The following is a 21,422-nucleotide window of genomic DNA, read 5'->3' as shown; positions in this document are numbered from 1 at the left end:
CTGAGAACCAGGTACATTCACTACATGTTGTTATGATGTGGAGTACCAATAACCGAAAATCATAAAACATGACAATCTCTTAAAGAAAAAAGAAAGCTGAGCTGAAGCCCTTAGTCTAAGTTCCACAGTGCAGGTAGTTGGCACAACACAAGACTGTTGCAGAGAATGAAACCAGAACCCTGTACACCTTCTCTGAGACACTCATGAACTTATCTAATCTGACATGAAAATCCAACAGTGTTATATCTTCTTGATTTCATCAGTAACACTCAATTAAATCAACACAAGCTCTCTTTTAAAATTACTTCTAAAAATAATTTTAATTTTCTATATTTGACAGGTGCTATTTGCACCAGCTGTGCCCTCTCTGGAACAGGGTGAAAGCCATAGAAGAAGGTAAATGTGATTTTCCTTGTTGAATATTTCTATCCATTCAAAATATATTGACTATGTAAGTATTAATACAGAATCTGTACATTTGTAGTCAGTGGGAGTTAAGCAGTCCTTAGCATCTTTTCATTATTTCATACTGTTCATTAAAGGAAAGAGTAGCACTTGCTGCCTTTTATTTAATCTGATAATACTGGTCAATCTATTATTTATATTAATATTCATAATTTATTTTTTAAATAAAATACAAAGAAGATTGAGGGAGGTTATTGTTCACCTCTGCTCTGCCCTAGTGTGGCCTCATCTGGGGTACTGTGTCCAGTTCTGTTCTCTTCCATTCAAGATAGACAGAGAACTGCTGGAGAGAGTCCAGTGCAGGGCAACAAAGGTAAGAGACCTGAAGCATCTCCCATATGAGGAAAACATGAGAGCCCTGGGACTGTTCAGCCTGGAGAAGATTTAGAGGATCTTATCAATGCTTATAAATATCTGAAATGTGCAAGTCAACTGGATGGGGCCAGGCACTTTTCAGTGGTGTCCAGTGACAGGACAAGGGGCAATGGAAACTAACTGATATATAGGAGGTTCCATATGAACATGAGGAAAAACTTATTTGCTGTGAGGGTGAGAGAGCACTAGAACAGGCTTCTCAGAGAGGTTGTAGAATCTCCATCTGTGGAGATACTCAAGACCTGCCTGGATGCTTTCCTGAACAGCCTACTCGAGGGGGCCTGCTTTAGCAGGGAGGTTGAACTCAATGATCTCCAGAGGTCCGCTTCAGCCCCTTCAATTTTGTAGTACTGTTATTTATCTGCAGAAGCTGGAACTTCAGATATGATGACTTCCAAACTAGACCATTGTTAAATGTGACAAAGAATAGATTTAGGAAACAAAATAATCTGATCCCAAACCAATATAGCTGTGTGCCAAAGCTAATAACTCTTGCCTTAAGCAGTAGAAGATCCTCAGGTCTATGTTCCATCATGTTTTGTGGTCAATATGGAGTTTAATGCTGTACAGTATTGTTTTCTGTCAATAGTTTATTCCTTCTGTTTTCACAGTATGAATTATAAAGTGGAAGTTGGATATGTGAGTATTAATTACATGATTACAGTACATATTGCATCCATGGTAGTTGCTGCTCCTCATGTTTGTGAAGGGAGTAGGTGGCGCAGGTTATGTAGGTTCCACTGTTTTCAAGGTTGTCATGTTACATTCCTCATTTTCGTTGCTCTGAAAAGAGTCGTAGATTGTTAATGTTTTGACATGACAAGCCATTCCTGCTGTTAGTGTGTACTAGTACTAGTGTGTTAGTAATGCCAGATGTTTTCAGGCTGATTTTCCCGTGCACCTTAAAGCTTTGTTATGTAATATACCAAGAGATTTTGCCTAAAAGCAGACAAAAAAAGTTGCTCACTTTTTCTGAATGTTAGAATCACACAAGCTGAGAGATCCTACTTTTTTTCCCTAATTCTTATTTCTGTAGAGAGTAAATAATAAATCAATAGACATCCCTGGCAGATTTTTAGTAGTGCATTTTGTTGAAGTTTCGCTGAATTCACTGGAGCAATGACAGCTTACTCCATCGATGATCTGTTCCCATTAATGGAAACATTTCATGTTACTGCAGCTGATACACTCATTTTTCTACTTCTGTTCAGTCTGAGGAAATGTAACTTACAAGAATTTGGGTAAAAATGTTCCTTAAGCCAAGCAGCTCTATATCAAGGTGTGATTCTGTTGCCTAGGTGTGTAGTGAGTAACATTCAAGATAACCATATCAGGATGCCCAGAATGTCACAGGGTTAAGAAGAAACATGCATTCTTACAGCAGGACACAGAGAGATGTGGCAGAATGCATTCTTGAATATCTAAAATGTCAGTAAATATTTCTTAGATTCATTTGAAAAATGAGTTAGTTGTGTATTTATAGTTTCTCTATTTTCATAAGCTCTCTATTCTGTGCAAAACAAACACACTAGAAAAAAAAAAGGAAAAAAACCCACCACACCAGGAGTCATTTTTAAAAGTAGAAAAATAAACCACAACTAACCAAAAAAAGCTATAACAAAAGAGTGAAACACTACACAAAACAAAAGACTTAAGCCTCTTCAACCTGTATATAGGATGATCAAGATTCAAGAAAGCTCAATATGTTTATTCTCTGCAAACCTCAGAAATCTGTCACATTATTGTCTTTTTAGTTGTTGCTAACATGTAAAAATCATCTTTGACAAGCCAGTGGAAGATTGTGTCATGGGCCAACATAACAAATTAGGAGATATTATTTTCGGAACAGGGTTTGTGTATTTAATATACCTACAGATATATTTTCTTTTCTGTCTGATTAATAATTATGAACCATCACAAAGAGATATTAGAAAGTGTACAGAAGTACAGCTGTAATACCTCTCTAATGAAGAAAGGTTGAGAGCTGGGTTTGTTCAACTTGGAGAAAAGCTTCTGGGAAGATCTCATTGCAGCCTACCAGTACATGAGGGGAGCTTATAGACAGGAGGGAGACTGATTTTAAACATGGGCAGACAGTGGTAAAACAAGAAGGGAATGGTTTTAATCTAAAAGAAGGGAGATTTACTATAGATGTTAGGTGGAAATTTTTTTGCACAGAGGGTGGTGAGATGCTGGCACAGGCTGCCCAGAGCAGATGTGGGTGTCCCATACCTTGAGGTGTTCAAGGCTGGGTTGGATTGGGCCCTGGGCAGCCTGATCTCTGGTGAGTGGCAGCTCTGCCCACAGCAGGGGAGAAGTAACTAGGTGATCTTTAAGGTCCCTTACAACTGGAGCCTTTCTATGTATCTACGATATTAATATTTTTTAGTATATGAGTATAATTTCTTTGTTCAGTATTCCTTTTACTATGCTCAGGTTTTATTTCTGTGAGCACTATTGTTTTGTAGAATTGTACTAGTTGTTACTAGAAAAGCTGCCCACAAAAAATTAAATTAGTCTTTTATCCTGTGTTGATTTTTTCCCTCTTGGCCCTTTCCAATATTTTAAAGAGAATTTGTCTTGGACCAAAACCTTGCTTCTGAAAACTATCAAGACGTTAAAAGTGAAGTTTTGGGTTTGCCTAATTGGAAGTATGTTTTGTCCTATATAACTGTTCCTTTATATAAAGAAAAACAAATGTATCTGTTGTTTGAACCCGATGTTATCTTGATATTATTTTCATACATCACTTTTTACTTTAAAAAATTACTTATACTTTCAAGCATATTTTGTGTCTTTTGGCAGCTAAAGGTTCAAGGTCATTTAGAAATTCTGCTCCTCTGTTCTGCATATCACAGAACTTAATGTAGTGAATAATTCTCATTTACTAATGACATAAATTTATTTTCAACATTACTGTCTTGTAAAGATGAATTCTAAATCTTATTTTTTTTAATGTTTTATTTTAAAGAAACAGAAACAGTGCATTACAGATACATTTGATACTATGTATCTGTAGGAGATAGGAAGTATATGTGACTGGATTTTAAATATATTAAAGCTCTACATAATAAGGTAATTTGGACGCGGTTTGTCTCTTACTAATAGTTGGTGCTACCCTAGCACAATATGTCCTGGTCTTTGGCTTGGCTGTGAAGGTGCGACTGCAATACAGATAAGTTATAATGACATTTTAAATCTACTCATCTTGCTGAACTTAACCTATAACATCTCATTTCTTTAGACATAAGGCCAAGCTCTTGTGCACTAAATCAGGTCTTCCTCTCATTTGAGCCTTCTTAAAATTCTAGACACAGTTTGCAAGTTAAGTCATTCAAGGACATATCCCAGAGTTCCAGGCACTTGAAGGAACACAGGGGAATAAGGAGAAGCTTGGTGATTGCCTTGATGTATTTTTATTTACTGATCTCCTCTTTAGTATACTTAATTTATGTCAGATAAATCAACTGAATTCTGTTTAAAGATCAAGTGAAGAAAATGCCATAGCATTAAGCGTAAGTATCCATTTTATTGCTAAAGGTCTTGTTGTCCCTAGGCACATGCTTGTAGAGGTTGCTGAGATGAGAATACACCCTTTATTTTGAACACTTGTCTGATTTTTACAATATTCTGAATTTCTTGTTTATATTTGGCAATAAAATATAAGTGAAGATTAGCTGCTTTGATTAAAACAAAGATTGTTGGGATGAACACTTGAGAAAGAGACATCTATGCAGGTAATAATGTAGACTGGTATTTTCTCTATCATCAAGACTGAAGTCACCAGGTGGTGCTATTACATAGTACTGCAAGACTTTCCTCTATAATTTATTTATTTATTTTTTTTTCAAAGAAGTGCTCTGTAGTCCCTGTTCTTTGTGGTGGAGAGAAACTGTAGCAGCACATTAATTGATGGAGTACAATGTCTTTGTGGGAGATGGATGTTGGTGAATGAGGGTATCTTACTCTAAAATAGTATAGTTTGCATGCTTTCTGTGGTTGCCTTTGTTTCTGATCCAAAATAATACAAAATCTGATAAGGTATACTATACACTGTAACCCATTTAACAATTTTATTTGAGGAAAATAATATAAAACCTAGTAATGTGTTAACAATAGTGTTAGAGAAAACAGATGTCAGAAGAATATTCTACTGTTTGCATGGAGAAAAATATAAAAAAAATGTATTGTTTAAACTTTTTAAGAAAAAGTCTCGATTAGTCTTTTCGTTTGTTTCTAATTAGATTACTTTACAAAGATTAACCAGTAGATTAACTATTCCTTCATGTGACGTTGATTTAGGTTTTATAAGGAAGAGTGGTTGAAATCATACAAATCTAAGTTGGGAAAAAAAAAAAAAAGAAAAAGATAAATAGTCATTATCTGACAGTATGTGCTGTAGCATAATAGAGTGATAAAGGAAAATATAGTAATGGGAAGGTAGCCATCTGGAGTTTAGGAGAATAATGATTCAAGCTGCTCTAAAAGATTCAGCATTTTTTACATAAAAAGTCTTGTTAGTGACTGAGATGATAATCTTTTATCATCCTATGTGTGGAAAGTGGATGGTGCTACTTAAATCACTTAGCATTCTAATAGCAAAGACAATCTGTATGCAAAATCTGGTTGGAAGAAAAAACATTTACCTGGTAACTAGAGATATTTTTTTATAATTCACAAGGCGTATGAGTTTCTTATCTTCTAGAATAGGCTCTATTTCTGAAACTATTTCTGGTGGTGTTTTTCTTCCCTTGATGATGCTTAACTGCCACATTATGCACTTGCAAGGTTGAATGCTGTCACTTTAAGAGTATCTGAAATGAATGATGTAGTTGCACGATGATCAAGTTGCATGATGATCTTTATTTTTTTTAATCAATTTTTTTTTTTAATAGCTAATGATTTTTTGCTTGGTAACATTAGTCAGGTTGGGAATGAGAAGAGCAGCTTGTTAATATTTAAATCTTTTATTGGAGATCATCTAAACAAGATTTAAAATATTTTGCTAAGCCTGGGAAGTTGACTTATTATTGCTTTAAATATAACTCCAAAATAATTTATTATAGGTATAGAACACTTTACTATGTTAAAAGAACAAGAACTTTCATTTTGCAGCTTCCAGGTCTGTTTTCTTGTGCTCTTCTTAGTAACTAGTTATGATAAAGCTGGACTGACAATTCAGTTTGTAATATGGCTAAATTGGATTGTGTGGGATAACACTCAAATGCAAAAGCTGTCGTTGGCAGATATGATATTTAGTTAATTTATCAGGTCTAGTAAACAATTTCTTATACAGATAACAATAACTAGGAAGAGTTAGTTGTTAGCAACCATGAAGAGATTAACATTGTCTTCATACTTACGTTGACGACAATCCATAAACTATGTTTGTGTTACAGTCATTTACTCCCACTAAAATGGCCTCCACATCAATTTCATCAAAATGGTGGCATCTTATTAATCACCATTAAATAACCTACAGTGAAACTAATAGAAAAAAAACATGTATAAACCTTTTTCTTGGGGCAGAAATGAGGAAGAGTTTGTATAGAAAGCCTTTAAATGAGATAAAATCTTCACCTTCTCTGTTCTTCGCTACTTTTCTCTACTTCCCTGCTTTTAAGTTCACCTCTGCTGGCTTCCATTCTGCTCTAATTCTAATTGATATTAGCTGTTGAAAAGAGACTTATGGTCGCAAGACTAAAACATTCTCAGAAGATATAATCAATTCTGAGTAACATCTTGATCTAATACTAATTTTTACAGTGCTGTTATTCTCCTGGCATTATTAGATTTCATTTTACATCCCTACATTTACATCACAAGAATTGAATCAGGTTTTCTGAATCCTAGAGGATATTTTCTTTTGGATGATTGCCATTGGCTGCTTTGTGGTGTGTATGTATATATAATCTACACATATATATACATGTCAAATGACAAACTTTTAGCTAATACTTCTGTATTTTGTCTTTTCTCATGTACTGATACCTATACATAGTCTTACATCTAGAGGAGGAATTAAGTTTCTGGAACAATTAAGAATGCATGATACTTGATTTTCCTTTTTACAACATAGCCTATCAATAGAATTAGTTAAACCAGCGACACGCGTTGGTTTCATAACTTCTGTCCAATCACAGCCTCGGTCATGCACCGTGCATGAGGCTCCGTGTCATGGGCTGCCTGCCCTCCTTCTGGTTGGTTCTTCCATCTTCTACATCCTTCTTTGACCACATCTGTACTTTCCCGACTTTCGGAGCTTCCGGTTTCATTTAGATGCGCGTGCACGCAGGCGCAATAGCTATTTTTGCGTAGCAGTATCAAGTACTAATGAGTAGCTATTGCTTAATAAGCAGCCATTGCAACCCACACATGAGCATTTTATATAAAACAAATTCTGATGTCCAAATTTCAAAGGACCTGTTTTAATTATTCTTTCAGTACATTCTAGCTAGTCTGTATTGTGACAATAATATACTTAATTTAAGTCACATTAATTAACATATTTAAACACACATATTCAACACATATGTTAGGTATGATGACTGTTCTGAAAGGAATGCCTGCTATTTTATTATGTTGGCTCATGACTTTAGAGGCAGATGTTGGTGGTATGGCAGTAGAGGTTGAACCTTCCCACTAACACGCCGTTGCACGTTGTTTCAGTATGACAGCTGGCAATGAAGGAGCAGTCTGACAAAATGGCATCTGACAAGGAAGTGTGTATGAAGCAATGGTGTGCCAATGAATTCCTCTATGTGGAAAAAAGCACACATTGACATTCAACAACACTTACTGAACATTGCTGGAGACCAAGCAGTGGATGTGAGCAGTGAGATGGTGGGTGGAGCATTTCAGCAGTGTCATCAGTGACAGTGAATCCCCTCCTCTGCCTGTACAGATATTTACAAGCATGGCATGCAGCCTATTGTTCGTCATGCAGGCTCTTGTTCACTGCTGGTCAGAATGTGTTGCTAATGGTTGTGACTATGTTGAAAAGTAGCATTTTGTAGCTGAGAATGTGCTTCATCTTTTTCTAGTGTTATTCTGTTCTTTATTGTTGTTGCCATGGAAGTAAAGAGGAGGCTTTACATTCAGAGAGACCTACATGTTGAAGTAGAATTAATCTATATTTTTGAATCACAATTTTCTTCATTATAGATTTAAATTGTGTGGAAAAAATTAGGAACGTTTAAAAAAAAAAAAAAGAACAGAAAAAAACTTCCCAAAAGATTTAATCTGTATTACTAAGTAGTAATAACTATGGAGCAAATAAATAAAATTGAAGAAATGTAATTTAAAATGGTCCATTGATATTAGAAGATAAAATGCAGAAAATGCCATAAACTCAAAAGTATCTCAAGAAAATTAAGCAATAAATTTGTTATGTAATAGGTTTTTCAGATATAATGTATATATGATATACTATATCATATAAATTATATAGATAATAATCTATAAAAAATTATATTTTTGAGCTAGAGAAAATAGAAAATAAGAATTAAACTGGAAGAAAGCCTAACATTAAAAAAAATACCACAACTAGGGACTCTTTAGAGCAGTTATGATAACAAAGCAGATGACAAGTGGCAACATGCATGTTAATAAGCTTCAATCAATTTATGTTCTTTAATCTACTTTGGTTTGAAGGACATCACATCAAGAATGACTCACAAAACAAATGACAATCACCTGAGAGTAGTCCTTCCCCTGAAGGGAATTCATATCTAAAACAGCAGAAGTATTTGTGAAAAACAAAGAATTTACCATATGAATCAAAATTAGTCAAGGAGAAAGACTCAGATGTGCTGAAATCGCTGTCAGTGAAACAGGAAAAAATAAAAGCTATTAAGTTAGCTGAGAAACATCTTGAAATTCACAAAGGAAATTTTTTTTTAATTCTGTTTTCTTTTTCTTTCTTTTTTTTTTTTTTTTAACTTTCTAAAGCCTTAAGACAGATCCATCTGGTTTATGTTGGTCCTGTGGTACAAAGGAAGACGAAAATACATATTTTTTGCCATATTCTTTCCTTTTGTTTTGTATCTTTTGCTGTTTTTAAAAAAGTCTTAAAAAGTACTTTTCAAAAAAATGAAAAGATCCAATCTTATCCATACTTATGTTCATTTTGTTCCTTATGTACACACAGTGCTTTGAGTGCAAGGGAATACATGTGTTTTAAATAAAACACACATAGACTTAATTGCAGTATCAGTGATATAATCTAATCTGTGCAGCCCACAAATAGATAATTCACTCAGAACAGAGATTTAAAATAATAATAAGTTTGCAGCTGCCATGGTAGCCTCATGTTGATATTTTTCGTGAATATATAATTACTGAAAACGTCTAGAAAAGAACTGTTCTTGTATAGCACTATTCTTTATCTGGCACCATTTACAGTTCCTGCAGTCCACAGTCATGTTGAAACAGTCTGACATACTCCTTGAATTGTTCCTTTCCTCTGATGCAGTAGGGCTCATTAATCTTTTAATCAGCTACCTCTGATAAATAGCCAGATTCTATTTTCTGAAATATAAAAGGAATCTTATGATTTCCTTTGGCACACTTAGCTGGGCAATTAAAAATTCAGAACGAAATCTAGAATACATATAGAAAGATTTTTTTTTTTTTACAGTTACTGTGTAAGATCTACATTCTGTGAATGCACTCGTAATACATTAAATGAAATAATTACAATATATCTTTGCATTTGAAATGGTTTACTGGAACAAATCTCCAGTACTTACTTTGTCTTGTTTTCATGCATATTTGAAATGTGAAGATCTTCAGAGGAATAAAGCAATATTTTTCTTCCTCTTTTCAAGTAGGGGTGGTCTGTGTACCGAAGCACACAAACTGTTTTCATGTTCTCTCAAGTAAATCATAATATAATGGGTGAAACAACAGGTGTTTGGTGCATAATTGTCCCGGTGAAAATAATTTATCAGCTAAGCATATCTACCACCAGGGAGCTGGTGACTATTTCAGACTATTTACTGTATTTGTTATTTTATTGGAAGAAAAAAACTTACAACATATATGGATACCTCTGCTATCCTCAGATTTGCCTGGATTTTGTCTGTGTTATGAGCATTTCATTTGTCTCTTATATGTGCTGGTAAATAGATAGGTCACATTTTGCAGAATGACTTAGGGACCTTACGACCAAGTTTTGGTTGACTTTTATAATTTTGAAGAATGATTAGTCTTTAACTCCTTCCAAGTTAAACTGTGTTGATTAATAGAGGAAACATGATTTCTGATGCATTGTTTGGCCCCAGAACCAGCTTTGAAAAATTAATTATCAGACAATCTGTTTATAGATTTCAGTAAACATACTAAATAGAGAGAAAAAGGCTGTGATTCTCTCTTAAAGAACGTAAGTGTTTATCTGAACTGACAAGACTGTGTCATTTCCATTGAATTCCTGTAACCTAATGAGCAGGGCCATCACTTCAATTTAGAAATCTGGATCCAAACTCTTTTCTCCAATAAAATGGTGAGAGGAAGACTGGCAACAGGGACAGGTTAGAAAAAAAATCTTCCCACTAAGATGCTTAAAAGTTGCTTCTAGTCTCAACTTTCAGCTCTTTAGCTCAACGTCATGCTAACCGAGACTAATTGTTTTTGATTTTGAGAAGGCTGGCATCTGGTTTGCTTAGAACACAGGCAGAATGTGCTTGTGTCTGCCTGCCAGGGTACATATATCCATATTAGATACCTTGAATTTGGTACTCTGCATAATTTTTGGCAAGTGTAGCTTTTCCGCATCATTAGTGAGCTTGTTCAATCAGTACTGCAGAACCACTTTCAGTATTAGTAGTGATGCATTAATCCTTTGCCAAGTCCAGCACTTGGAGCAGACAGGACTTAAACACCTTGTTTAAATCTTTATTTAGAGTAATTAAGCAAGATTTACCTAGTTTTAACTCTGTGCTGGCACTCTGAATGTGTGTGAAATTCACAACATATATTTGATTTTTGGCACTTAGCACGAGGGTAGTGTTTGTGTATTGGAAGGAACTGACTTCTGCTTCATAATTTCTAAGGGGTAGTAAGCAAAAATCCTCTCAGCTATCTCCACGAGGCTTCCAAGTGTTCAGTTAGTTAAATGTTATGCTATTAATGTAAACTCCAAAGGGGTAGATTTGTCACTGATAAACAGTAAATTCGTTTTCCTTATTTATCTAGCTTCCTAGATGTCATTAAAATGTCTGTGTTATAAAGCAATGAATTCTTATGCAAGGAATAGATGATCTATAGAAGTCCTTTCCAACTCGATTCATTCTGTGATACTGTATGCCTGAAGAAGAGAAAATGACATTACAGAATACAAGATACCACAAACGAGATGTACTTTGAGATGCCAAACAACAACAACAAAAGAATAATTGCAACTACTACAAAACCTGAGCAACGCTAATTTGAGATTTGTTTATCTATACTATTCTTTATTTCTTAAAATAAAAAAAATAAATTTCAAGAGTGGGGAACTAAAATTTCCAGATGCTTGGTTTTTTTTGCTACCATCAGTAGATTTTTGTCACATCTGTCCTAATTTACTATTTCTCCTTCTGTAATTAAAATAATGTATGGAAACTTGCAACAACAGAGATTGTTAATTTATGTACTTCAGAAACATTGGTACAATAGCAATCAATCAATCAAGACTTATAGTGGCAGGGTAGAGAACCTGAGCTTTACACTCATGCCTTCTCCTCCTTCCCACCTCCTTCTGAAAAGTCATGGGTATTTCCTAGCCACTCAAGCCCAATATCTCAGTTTTATCTTTGACTGGTCCTGTGCATTGATATGAGTGCATAAATCTTGCTGATTTATTTCACACAGCTGTTTCAAGATGATATATTCTTCTTTGTTCACACTTGAAAACTCACAGCCAAACCATGATCATTTTATGTCTTCAGAGTTGAAATTGCCTTTCTAGACTTAATGGCTTTTACCTGTCTTTCAAATATGTTCAAGTATGCTGCTAAAATTCTGCATAATTGCTCTGTTTCATCTTCCTCCACTGCTCCTTCTACCTGTTTGCATACAAATTTCTTGTCAAGAATTCATAGTCCTGCAGACTTGTTGTACTTGATCTCCATTCAGAGTTTTTAATTTTCCATTACAGGATGGAAAAATATCCATAAACAATGCTCCATCATTATGACCAATTGTTCTGAAAAGCGTATTTGAAGTTTCTCTCTCTTTACGTGAAAGAATGGTCATCCTTCCGTTGTGTCATCAGTTTATCCTTCTGTATGTCCAAATGGAATGCTATTTCTGTCATATTCTTAAGCACATTGCAAGCTAGGTAGGAGGTAAAGTTAGTTTGCTCTTCTACCAGTCATTTCCACCTCTCTGCCTACAGAGGAACTTAAAAAAAATCCTTCGTTTATAACATAAAACATTAAAGCAGGGTCACCAACATGGTAATATTTCAGGGCTTTTTAATGTTTGGTTTTTTTTTTTTTTTTTTATATATAGCAAAGTAAAATATAATTTCTGTCAGCCAGACAATTACAGTTTAAAAAATATATATATATTGTCAAAATATTTCAGAGACAATACAGCTTTAAATATTTTCATTACATGAAAGATTCATATATTTAATCTCAGTGTTGCTGGATTACTTTCAGTAGTGTTATTTCAGATATGTTTTTGATTGATTTTATTCTAATGTATGTGATATTTTACTGTTCAAATTCATGTATTTCATATATTCATTTATATGCTTAAAAAGTATGGCATTTACAAATCATTTACAAATCATTTACAAATTACAGAAAACACAAATGAAATGTTCCGATGCTACCATAGTGCTCAAATGCATGCTTTTCCTCCCACCCTCCAAAATGTTCATTTTTGAACAATATTATACTTTACTACTTTTTCTTTCTTTTAATAATATGTTTATCCAGAGAACAGTAATTCCAGTCCTGCTATTTTATGTTTTCTTTTCTTCAGTTGTTGACTGTTAAGGGAAGGTCACATTGGATACTTAGAACAGTTTCTTCACAGAGAGAGTGACAGGGCTCTGGAACAGGTTTCCCAGGGCAGTGGTCACAGCACTGAGAGATGCTGGAAGTCAAGAAGCGTTTGGACAATGCGCTCAGAAATAAGGTTTGAGTTTTGGGTGGTCTTGTCCAACCAAGAGTTGGATTCAGCGATCCTTGTGGGTCTCTTCCACACACAATGCTATGACAAGGTTCTGTATAATTTACAAATCACAAAAAAGGGCACAAATTGACTATAAGTGACATGTATGCAGTAGTATTTTTTTGTTTTGCCTTTCCAACAGGATTCAGCACAAATTTGAAGATAGTAATTAAATAATATTGAGTAAACACTACTGAAGAAAACATAAAATAATATATATATATTTAAATACATATATTTTATATATATTATAAAATAAAATATTTTCATATTTTTTAAAATCATATTCTATATAATAAATTAACTCTTGGGAAAAGAGGAGTCCATGATAAGATGTGCCTGAAAGTAGTATATCTGTTTAAAAATTCTGCAACTAAATGCAATGATTTGTTTGTTGTAGCAACATTTATTAACAGTTCTGTAAAAATAAATACAGGCAGGTAGGTAGATGATGTGTGCCTGTGCCCAGGTGAGCGTAGAATTGCTTTCTCATTTTTAATGGGTGATTTATTCATAGAAATCAATTTTATGATCTACTTACATAAAGCTTTCTTTCACTGCATGAGATTGAATTTTACTTTTGATATGATCATCTCTGACACAACAATAATGCGATTGGCAAGAAAAAAAGACAGCATAGTATTTCTTGTAGAGAGCAAATGGGTCCTACTGAATATGTTTTTGTTTGATTGACTATTCCCCAGATATAAAATAAATATTTTAAAAGTGCATTCCCACTCTGAGTAGTTGTACCTTAGAGTAAAGGTGTCTTTCTTTTCTGTGTGTGTGGTTTCTGTTTTCCTTTTTTCACTCATAAATTTTGTTACTATTGAATTAGTTGGTCTGTCTTTAAAGACTGTTGTTTTAACTCCAGTATTTTTTTTTTCCATTAAACAAGTAAACAAGAACTGCTTTGGTAGACTTTTTTTCTTGCTTGCTTATTCCTTTTTACTGTGAACAAAGACAAACTATGTATAGTCTTACTAGCCTGCAGCTAACTTTGAGGTGTTTTTCAACTACGTGATTCTGAAGACATAAAGGGAAGAATATCTGATTTTCTAAAAGTTAATAGACTCTCTGTCTTTCCCAAGATGCTCAGTGAATAACTAAGTGGAAATACATATTTACATAAATTCTAGGGAGAGTTAAAAAAAAAAAAAACACTTCTTTTTTGCTATGTTCCTGTATTTTTCATCAAAAATGCAAATTCTAGGTCTTTGAAGTTACCCAAGGAGGATGGGAAAATTGTTGTGTGCTCATATAAATAAAATGAACCCTCATTTGGAGCTATATTAAAGCCCAGTTAAATGAATGCAAATCTATAAAAGGTGTTTGAGATGTTAAACTATTGCAGGAGTCTAAGGTCAAGTCATTGGTGACTGGATATGGAAACAGTTCAGGACAAATTAACATTGGGACTCCAAACAATTACAATAAACACCTTAGTCTGGATAATTAACAACTGACTTCCCTTTTCCAGTGTTTTTTTTTTTTTCACATGTATAAGAAGGTACTGTCTTAACACAAGTTCTTTTTTCTCTCTTATAAACTTAGTACAAGTAACAAAGAGTTGTAATATGCTTCACAACCCTCATGATAATTCTGACATTGCGAATTTAGAGAAGCTAGGAAAATGTCTAAATTTTTACCTTGAGAATTATATGAACAATAGACAAAAAAAATACCAGCACCTACCCTCAAAATGAAGTCAGACAGTATGTTATTACTTTATTGATAGGCATATAGTTTTAATTGTAGTTAAAAATATGCGTATTTCTCTCCTACAGAAAATATTTTCATGTTACTTCTACAAATTGTAAAGATGTATAGATTTGTAGTGTACTTCTTAATAGTAGAGGTTTGCTACATTCACTTTTCTTCTCAAGACTAAAGTGAGTACTCACTACCGACCCAACTGGTAGTTTATATGGTCTCTTGACAAGGTTGTAACCCATTAGATTGCCACGAATAATCTTGTTACTGGTATAAACTGTAATAAATTAATCTCTGCATTGATTATAATAGCAAGATTTAGAATATTTTCCTAATCATTTTCCCAAATATTCACTGACAGTGAGAGTGTAATGTGATTTTTAGATCTTTTTTTCCAACCTGTTCTTTGTAAGGATTAGCTGATGTGTGTTCCAGAAGAAGTCCTCAAATTTCACTAAGAAAGTGTCTGATTAAGAATGTTTTAATTATATAGCTTCCAGTTCTATTTCTGATAATGCCCAGATGGGCACAGACTTCGAGGTCTATCTATCCCTTCACAGATGTGTTTCTGTAAATAAGGATGAGGGTTTTTTTAAATTTAAAGAAAAGAACAGTGATAGTTAAGTAAAAGGTCTTCTTGCCCCTTCCTTATTCCTGCTTTATAAAAGTCACTTTCCCGTGACATTGTATTTCTGAACTGGAGTACAAAAATATGGCACTGTTTTGATAACATAAATCAAGGTGCTCTTGTACGTAAGAGAAGATGATTGCAAGTTTGTTGTACTTCATTAAGCTAGAACGTTCATTCTGTCACCCTATTTAATTACTTTCTCTATTCATTTATTTTCATATTTGATCTTCTTCTCCTCATTTGTCATAATTTCAAGCTTTTTCCTCACTTTTCGATTATATTTTTGCAGTAAAGAATGATCACCTAATTGTCATAATTTTGAATATCTCTGTCATAATTTCTTGTTTTTTAATCTAAATTATTACAGCTATAACCTCCTTGTATCATAAAAACACTCAGTATAATCTATTAACCCAGAAATTAATGTTTAAGAATAATTGAAGACTTATTTGTTCTCTTTTCTTTTTCAAGGCCAGGGGTCTAATGACTCTATTTGTGTGCAATACTAAAGCATTGCAACTTAGGAATCGTGCCCTTATTGCATACTAATTATGTGCTTTTTGCTGCATGGCATGTAACCATGGAAAATATTTCCTGGGAAGATGACTCATGTGATGTGCTATTAAATATTCAGATAATTATATAGCATCACTAACTTAATAGGAGTATTAGGTAGCATTGAGCTATTACTGATTTTTAGGTTACTTGCTACCTGAAAATCCTTCCCGTACCTAGTGACATGTATTGTATTTTCCACCGTTCCTCAAGCCTTGGAAGTTCTTCCACTTTATAAAAATTATTAGCTGATTAAAACTGTCCTCGATAGAAGAAGGAAAAACAACAAGAATAATAAATGAGGAATATTCATTTTTGAATGTTACTTATTCACAAAATTACTGTAGGTCTGATTTCCATTTTAGATCAAAGTCCAGAAAAGCTAGAAAGTTTCCTTAATAAGTTCTATGGCCAGACAAAACATCAATGCCAATTGTAGCTCTATTCATTTGGTGTGAAGCTGACAGCTGATGTTAACTACCTTTCTGTGACTTATTGTACCTACTTGGTTCATTGCAATGGAAGAGAATAGGTATCACAGCATCTAACTGTACTGTGAACAAAGACCTACAGGAAGCAAGCAGATTGCACAGATCTTAAGCCAAAACCGGGTGAAACCATTTGCCTAAGTACAGCTCTCTGCCCTCTTCACCTTCCCTTGCCAGGAAAATATTGGCAGCAATGCCAACTCCTTCCCTTGCTTTCTGTGGTTTCAGGAAGGCAGCTGCACCACACAGATTGTGATATAATGATTGCAGTCTCTGTCTGGGCTCTGGCTGTTTCTCCATGAAAGATTAACATCTCCGAGATCTGTGTCTGATACATAAATTATTCACAGAACTATGTCACATAGAGGTATGACTAAGCTCATCTTACAGCATAGACTTCAGTTTCTTCTTACATGAGAACTGCTGATAGTAACATGCTGAGAAAGAGGAAAGGCTTAGCACATGGTCATCTTTCCTCTCCATTAAGCTTACGCAGTTTGGCTTCACTTTACGATGCACAGCATGGTGGAACAGAGGCTTCTAGAGAGAAGGCTGTTACTTTTGTGTTGCCTGTACTCCTGGTATGTTTAAATATGCTGATATAAATTTCTGGAAGTTCGTACTACCTTGGAATTTGCTGAAAAAATTTTCATACAAAACAATAATTTAACATAAAATTCCCAGTTTAGCACACAAAATGGTAACAAAAACATCTTAAACAAGAAAATGCAAAATTAAACCTAACATTCTGTCCAATGAAGGCAAAAGAACTGGAATTTAAGATAGAATGCCTACACTGATTTCTATATTTCTATTTTTTTCATTTTGTCATGCAGTATTGGTTTTTATATTTTCATATTTAATTCTTCCATTTCAATTTTAAACTAATAAATCATATTTTTTTTTGAAAACTCTTTTAACTTTTCCTAGGATGTGACCTTTATTTTCTCCATTTATAAGCAGTGCCTAAAAATTATCCTCTTTCAACTATTTACTGATTTTAAACACAGCTTATTAACCATTAGAGTGCAAAGTTATTTCTGTTTGAGAATCAGAACTGCTGCAAGGAGTACAAACTCAAACTTTCTCAAATCTTCATTTGTCTTGTATCTTGAGTCTTTAAACATCGGTTAACAGCACTTGACCGTGGTTATCTTTTTCTTTCTTCTCTCACTTTTCCAGTTAAAAACTGATCATAGAGATTTGTACAAGGAGTTTGTCACTCTTTCCAGGTGCCAAAGACTGTATTTATGACAACATTTGTTATAATTTTGTTATATATATATATATGTAAAAAGCATATATGTAATATTCAGTAATATAGGGGATAGAGCATTAGCATCCTCTCTACATTCATATCCATTCAATGAAAAATTATTAGGATTATTTTCCACCTTGAATATTTTATCTCAGTAAAGCTAAATTTAGGAGATTTAATAAAGAGACAAAACATTTTTGCATCATTCACTTGCTTATAATCTCTAAAGAGAAATTCATATATAATTCCTTTAAGCTATTCTTTGTATTTTGAACAACTAAAATGATAACAAGGGCTTACAAAATTAGGTCTTAAGCAACGGTTCTGAAGGTAGGTAGGATGCTGATTTGTTAGTATCTGTGGTTCTAGAAAGGGAAGAAATGGAAGATTTGGGTTCCTCAGCTGTGAAGTTATTGACTTAGGATGTTTTCTGTTTCAAAGGGCAACTTCAGCTTGTCAGCAGGTCATATTTGATGCCAGTTTCTACGCAAAAAAAAAACATCGCTGTACATCACCCAAGTGCTTTTTACAATGTTGTTCTGTGATCCTACACCTGCCTGTATGTATGTATACGTAGGTGATGTTTATAAAAAGAAAAAAAAACAATGAAGAAATGACAGTGCCCAAGCTTTTGGATTTTTGTGCGTGCACTGTCAGCACTGAGCTGCCTTTGCTCTTTGATTTCTAGCACTTGCAGATATTTTGATGTGGAAGAGTTTGCTCTGAGGTATGCAAGGAAGTTGTCAAACTGCAAAACAGTTTTCCTGCTGAACAGAAAACTGGGTGAAGTTCCCTGCTGTTCTGCCAAGCCTGAGGTGATCACCAGTAATCCCTCAGGCTCCCTCTGCACTTCTGGTGATAAAGACGATGAGTGATTTGGTTGCCTGCTGTTTATTTTGCTGTTTTATTTACTGATTTAAAGGAGGGGCTGTGTGAGCTCTCTCTTCAAATTATTTTTTGTTTTCTAGAGCTTTTCAGTCATGTAAAGTACCTTTAAGATAATATTTCAAATCTGCCACAGAGAGGTCATAGTCAGGAGGTACATATACATTGCTGAAAATGCAAATCATTCTACAAATTCTTTGAAGTTTTTCATCTTGTTATATTTTGTATTTAGCATTAGCAATTTACTAATAAGAGCCAGCAATGCATTTATGTGACCTGTGCTTGTTTTCTGACAAAAAGGGAATTTTCTTCTGGTTCCTCACAGGTAGCAGTGATGTTTGTTTGATGTTAGTAGTTTAATACATGTTTCTATTTGAAATTAAATTTGTTCTTAAAATTGTGGTTGAAGATAGATTGTGGCTATTTTGAACAAAAACTGATTCTCACTGAAGATGTACACCTCATGCAATTACAAGACGTATTATACAGTGTTCATCCAAACCTATGATTAAATAGAAGACATGCTTACATTAAAGAAAACCAAACAAAAAAAAAAACCTGTAGACAAATATTTTCTGTTCGTTTCAGCAGAAGAATTTCCATCAAGTAGGAATTTATTGAAGTGAAGCAGGAAAGAATTTGGTCAATGACATTTTACAAAGGGGTATAAACAAGTGATCGTGAACTGACAGTTTCACAGACAGAAGTACTGAACGTATAAATATTTCATCCCAGAGCAGATTTCATTTTCACAGTAAGATAAGTTTTTATTATTAACCAGCACATATCAAATAATGTTTAAAAAATGTGTTCAGAGGCCACATCTCATGACCAGGTTCTAAATGATTTGTCTGCATTGTTACCTGGCAAAAAGAGATAAAGGAATTATGAATGTTTATGTAATTTCTAAGTAGAAAATTGTGTTCAATATTTTTTTTCTCAGGCAGTTTAGTACTCATTTTGTATCTCTCATCCATGTTTATGCTATTGGAATTGCTTTCACAAATTCGTTAGAGAGGGTTAGATATCTAAAATGATAATAATATACAGGACTGACAATAAAATTGATTTTTGTGGTTATTCTTGTACACATTTCATTTTAGCTTGGGTATAGTCACTGCTTACATGAGTTACCACTTTTGCTTTGACTCAAGAAGTGAATAATGACTCTAATATTTTCTGTTTATTTTCAGCTTCTTGAATTTTTGCAGCCAGTAGCTAATTTTTTTCAAATTATCTTAATAGACTCAAATTTTAACTGCACTTTAAATATAACTTCATGAAAAAACTCTAGCTAATTGAATTGGATTTTACTATATTCACTTATATCACATAGAATAAACATTCAGTGGAACTGTCAAGGTGAAAATTTTCTTTGGGTTTCTGTTTCTCTTCTATTCAGTACTGTGTTCATTCCTTATCATTTTTTCTAGCTGCTTCTCTTGACTAATAGGAAACAAGAAATCAGCTGTTCAGTGAGAACTGTCATGTAAGTAATACTGGAAATGCTGGGATGTAAGTATAGCCTTAAGTAGAACGATGTACCGTACTTAAAGCACTATTAACTTGCTTTTCTGCAATTAATTGATCTTCTCCCACACTGCCATAGAATATTATAAAAACAACTCTGTACCATAATCATACAATAATCATATGGAGTTAAACTTATTAATTTGACTTTGTTATCAAGAATGTAATTACTTTTGTTAGTAATTCTGTTGATTTTTCTTTGTTTCTTAACTACTACTAGTTAAGCTAATATTTGGAAAGCCTAGTTCAATGTTATTGTGTGAAAATTATTTCTAAATGTATTATATGCTTTTTTTTTGACAGAAACAATATTCTACTTTCTCTGATGAGCGCTCTACTACAGATCTTGACAGTATTGATCCTGGATGAGCAATCATCTAAGGCTTGAAACAAAGTGGAATGTCTTCAGGAGGATGAGGAGGATGGGCTGAGATCACCTCTCTCCTGGTGCCTAATGTGGACTGTGTGCATTGTTTGAAAAAGTTAAATTTTTTAAATCCTCTTAGAGAAGAGAATTAAACTGTGATTTCCAAATTATGTCTAAGTAACTGTAAAATCGTTAGACTAAAAACAAATTTTATTTATTTATTTAAAGACAGTCTTTGAAATAAATCCTCTGTGATGTGACTACGTCTGGCTCGACAAACTCTAGCTCTGAATTCAACCTTCAAGTTTATGAGGGTATCTCTTTATAACTTGAAGAGAAATTCTTTTTAAACTACCTTGTGTACTGATGTGTTAGGTTCAGCAGCTCCCTGCACTCAGTCTTGTTAATCCTGTTTTGAAGTGTTTTAACTCTCCTAATAAATTATGTAAGAAACCTAAAGCCAATTAAGGATGTGGCTGTGTTACAGGAGCCAGATACATGTAAAATATAGCACTATATAAACATTGCTATGGTAGCTTTGCCTCTTTTTTCCTTCAATTACTAATGTTACCCTTCTCCAAACTGCAGCTGTTGAATGTATTCTACCAGTTTTCCTTTTATTTATTTATTTTTTTTGAGGCCATTATACCTGCCTGTTATGTTATTATTTCTGATTTCACTTTGTGGCTAAAATATATTATTTATAATATATAATTATAATTATATATGTATAATCATATATATCCACATAGAAAATAATTGTGAGAAGAAACAATGACATAATTTCAGTTCCATGTTCAAATTCAATGTCTACTGGTCAAGAAAAGCTATGGATATGTCTGGGGAAATTAAGTAGGATACTTGACAGTAAAAAACTCCAAAATAAATTGCTTCTATTTTTTTTTAATAGAAAAAGATTTGCAGTGATGTGATGGTTAAGTAAATGGGTAAGGAAGATGGTGACAAGGCTAGTATGACAATATACAAATG

At 33.8% G+C, this 21,422-nt stretch overlaps 1 long non-coding RNA gene across 1 annotated transcript; it reads left to right on the top strand.

The window, feature by feature from the left end:
• Positions 683-21,080, top strand: LOC110398890. The gene is made up of 3 exons (XR_002438725.1): positions 683-778; positions 19,969-20,024; positions 20,369-21,080. It is a non-coding gene; the product is annotated as an uncharacterized LOC110398890 (long non-coding RNA).

This window comes from Numida meleagris, chromosome 4, assembly GCF_002078875.1.
Source record: "Numida meleagris isolate 19003 breed g44 Domestic line chromosome 4, NumMel1.0, whole genome shotgun sequence".
In the NCBI taxonomy this organism is placed as follows: Eukaryota; Metazoa; Chordata; class Aves; order Galliformes; family Numididae; genus Numida; species Numida meleagris.
The sequence above is the reverse complement of the archived record's forward strand: the minus strand, read 5'-3'. Positions and strand labels throughout refer to the sequence as shown.